The following is a 5,000-nucleotide window of genomic DNA, read 5'->3' on the forward strand; positions in this document are numbered from 1 at the left end:
GGAACCATATTAGAAATACTATCCAATATAGAGGATTAACACGTTCGTTCGAAATGTGATAATTCCAGCCGAGATTCTTGAAAAGGAGGAGCAAGTGAGGAAAAAAAAAAACTTTCTCCATTCGCTACATTTTCTCCTTTAATAAAATCCATTGTATGGTTTAATTAATTCTCGGTTGCAAATGTATTAATAAAAATGCAAGATGGAAAGTAAATTAAAGAAAAGTTTGATTGAAAATCCTTTGTAATTGTTTTTCTCCGTGTGATTTCGCTTTGATGTCATTCTGCAAACGAAATAAAACTTAACCATGAAATACAATAACAACAAACATAATAAATATTCTTCTTCTTCTTCTTCTTCTTCTCTCCTAATCCTCCCCTTCGTTTTTCTTCATCATCCTCTTCATCCTCCTCCTCCTCCTCCTCCTCCTCCTCCACATCTTCTTCTTCTTCTCCTTCTTCTTCTGATTATTATTATTATTATTATTATTATTATTATTATATTATTATTATTATTATTATTATTATTATGATTATTATGATTATTACTATTTTTATTATTATTGCCAGCAATAAAATGGAATGAAACATGATTACGAAATGTTTTCTATCAATATGATTTGAAAGAAAATTCATATTTTCATTTTCTCTTTCTCGAAAATACTTTTGTAGCACCTTTAATGACCAAAGGGTTAACACTAACACAAGTTATTAAAACTGGCAGCCATGTTATGAAAAATACAAAACGAAAATTGAAAAGAAGCAAAATAAATAAATAAATAAAAGGAAAAATAAAGTACAGACGTTAACTTTGGAGAAAACAAAATGGTTGCTACAATAGGAATAAGGATTTTTATTAGTCTGTTTCTTCCTTAGTTTTCTATTTTGTTTATAATTTATCAATTTTTGCAAAATCATAGTTTGGCGGAAAATGTTCCGCCTGTAAGGTTTATTCGTGTAGAAAACAAAGATTGAAATCACGTTAATACAAAAACGAATAAAGCATGAAATACTTTTAAAGCAAGCACAGTGAGAAAATATGAATATTGTGAGAGAAAATGCGAAGAAATGAATAGAAAATTGATGACTTCAAAACCAGAAATTTGAATGTATCGTGTCAGTCATCGCGAACTAATGTCTCTCATTTTCGTTAATCTTTACACCGAACAAACCAAGAGTATTGCCCATGTTTCTGATAAAATTAACTATGTAATAAAACGTCCATGGGATTATGAGGTGATTAATTTGCTGTAGAGTTTAAGGCTCTCTGCCAGTGAAAAATTTCTAACTAGAATTACTTTTTAAAACTCGTTATCAATCCCTAATATCATTCGATTTTTACAAAGACTTTTAAAAAATAGTTAAAAACGAAATGGTAGAGCGTGTTAGGAAATGTTGTCTATAGATAGGATGGTGAGTTTCTAAAGTAATTTATCTCGTCATAAAATTCCTTTATTTAGTTTTTAAATCGAACATATCTTCTTATGATTAAACAGAATTGATTGTTTAAATTTGTTTGATTGTAGAAGAGAAAAATAGTGTATGAACGGACGCGGCTGTGTGTGTGTGTGTGTGTGTGTGTGTGTGTGTGTGTGTGCGCGCGCGCGCGCGCGTGTGTGTGTGTGTGCCTGTGTGTGTCTGTGTTTGTATACACCACTGTACTTGTTTTTGTTTCTCTGAAAATCTGCTTACATCGTATTTCCAGCGATTCTCTACACTTTCGCTCCACCTGCTGGAAATAGTAGCCAAGATTTACTGAAATTTTATCTCTCAGTATTAATGGTGGCATGAAATTATAGAAGTAGAAATATAAAATACCAGGCTGGTCATGTCTGGAACGATTGTGATCATAGGTTTTCTTCAGATGACCTTCGCACATTATCTTAAAATAGATATTTTCATTACATAGATACATATATATTTAAAACAATAAGTAGAGCCGACAAGGGAAGGTTCAGAACCAATCAATGATGCGGACAGCGAAGAGGATAAATAAACGCAGATGATTTCCACCCAGACCATATATATAGTTGAATGTTTTGAGAATAAAATTATGCACAGAGACCAGAAAAGGCGGTCCAATGCAATACAGCATAGTGATTCTAACAGATGGATGGTTCGTGATCTCATTTAACACCAGCTCATATGTATTATGATTATTACCATCCTGTGTAATGGTTAACCGAACAATCATTCATGTATTATTTTTCTATCTAAACTGATGCGATATCTGAAACAGATTTGGCTGCAATCTCTCGCATATCGAGCAACTATTTCAAAATATCTTCTCGATGTTTGGTGAAAAAGCAAACGGTTGTAGTTGTGCTTTCCAACTTTAAACTACTATTTGTTTACGGAAAAATAATGTTGCAGCTTGGTTCACATTTGGTACAAGTTCAGCTGATGCTTCATGAGGTAGTAGCTTTGTTGTCTACCTCAGATCTACTCTGATTAAGCAGATCTATGACTACAGTGATTCCAATTATGTTCATTCTGTCACTTCAAAGCTGCCAGTGACTATACGAGGGGGTACCCCAAGGAAATTGGAATTTTGCAATATTGTTTTATTTTCTTAGTTTTACATGTTTACACTTTTATCGCCTTCAAAGTATTCTCCATTCGAAGCACTGCATCGGTCCAGGCGCGTTTTCCATTATTCGAACAGTGCTGCATCTCTTGCAAAGTGAAACCTTTTAAAAGTCTTCGTCGTTTTATTCTTCACCTCTGCCACTTCTGAAAATTCCGTACCACCAGCTTCCGTCACCAGTGATGACCTTCGAAAAAAGGTCCGAATCAACTTCAAACTGTTCTTTCAGTTCACGACACGGATTTAGTAGTGACTGCATTTGATTTTCCGTGAGCAAGCGAGGTACAAGTTTGGCTGCAGCTGTTTTCCTTCACAATCTTTCGCTCAAAATTCTTTGTCATGATTTACAGAACACACCTGTCATATCAGCAAGTTCGTCAATTGTTCAGTGATGATCCTCTAATATTAGTTCATGAATTTGCATGATGTTTTCATTCGTTCGGGGGCGTTGGCCTTCAATCGACAAGTGGTCATTCCTAAAGCGTGGAAACCACTCGTAAACATGTGTTTTGCACATGTCAGCGTCCTTGAAATCTGTCTGAATCACGACAACTGTTTCGGCTGCCGTTTTCTCCAGAAGAAAACAAAATCTCACAGAAGCACGCTGTTCATCCGTTTCAGTCATCGCAAAAGTCGACGAACAGGGGAGAAGAACAGCAAAACAAAGACGCTCCACGTGACAACTGCACTCGAACACACCGGTCGGCTGACTGAAGCTTTAGGGTTGCATCAGTGCCTTCTAGCGGCGGTAGCCTGAACAACAACGGGTTTGTCCTACTGAAAACGTTTCCGGTAACTTTTGGGTACCCCCTCATATGTTACGCCGTGTCAATCGATTTTTCAAGGCTGCTCTGAATGAAAATTATTTTGCTGCTATATTTTTCAGTCTGATAGAATAACAGGTTGAGGCTGTCACATTGGCTCAGAAATATGGTATACTTACTGAAGCAACTGCCTTGCAAGTAAAGCTCAGGAAGCGAAGAACAGTGCTCATCGGAAAGTTTATTGAAAATGATACAAGATTTATTGAGGCATCGGTAAAGGTTAATGAAAGGTATTAAACTGGAAATAACTAGGAATTAGACCCGCTGTAGGAAGACAATTCAGAAATATTGCAACAGAGAGATGTGTCCGTTAATACGGAAAAGAATCTATCATTCCGTTGTCACATGTGGTGCGTCTTACTGGCTAACCATTTAAACCATGAGCTGTTAATACTATCTCATATGTGTAATTCTAAGTATAAGAGCCCAGTGCTTTTGTAGGCGTAAAAACAGGACTACGTCTAGTTTACAAGCAGTTAACATCTTCCATAAAATTTCTCGAAAGACAAGCCTAACGTATCTAAAAACGTCTATGGCCCACAATAGATATTGCTAAAAAAAACTTGATCAAATAAAAAGGGTGCAGTATTCATCAGTCGCTAGACACTCACCAAGCTGCTAGCTAGGAGCAATATCATTCGACATTTTGCAGCAGTTAGTAGCAGACGCTATAGAACAGAATTCGATTGTACTACATTAGTTTCGCGAATTCAACAAATTAATGAGCCTTCTTTATCTTATGTCATCCTCACGAAGACGTGTTCGCAAACTTGAAAGGCAACAATCCGAAAATCAGGAATGCGTTTCACAATTAGAGTTATATGATACACACACACACACACACACACACTTGTTTCAGTCATCTGACTGCGGCCATGCTGGAGCACCGCCTTTAATCGACCAACTCGACCCCAGGACTTATTCTTTTTTTTGTAAGCCCAGTACTTATTCTATCGGTCTCTTTTGCCGAACCGCTAAGTAACGGGGACATAAACACACCAGCATCGGTTGTCAACCAATGCTAGGGGGACAAACACAGACACACAAACACACACACGCATACATATATATATATATTATATATATATATATATGTATACATATATACGACGGGCTTCTTTCAGTTTCTGTCTATCAAATCCACTCGCAAGGCATTGGTCGGCCCGAGGCTATAGCAGAAGACACTTACCCAAGATGCCACGCAGTGGGACTGAACCCGGTACCATGTGGTTGGTTAGCAAGCTACTTACCACACAGCCATTCCTGTCATGATTCAAACAGATTTCAAGGACGCTGCCATGTGCAAAACACATGTTTATGAGTGGTTTCTACGATTTAGGAATGACCACTTGTCGCTTGAAGGACAACATCCCCCGAACGAATGAAAATATCATGAAAATTCATGAACTGGTATTAGAGGATCTTCACCGAACAATTGATGAACTTGCTGATATGACAGGAGTGTTCTGTAAATCCTGCCAAAGAATATATATATATATATATATATATATATATATAAAATAATGTGTTACAATTATTCAATAGTCAAGATAAAACTATTTACATAATATTGAGTCCTCTTTCTTTATT

This window comes from Octopus sinensis, linkage group LG10 (assembly GCF_006345805.1).
Source record: "Octopus sinensis linkage group LG10, ASM634580v1, whole genome shotgun sequence".
Classification (NCBI taxonomy): Eukaryota; Metazoa; Mollusca; class Cephalopoda; order Octopoda; family Octopodidae; genus Octopus; species Octopus sinensis.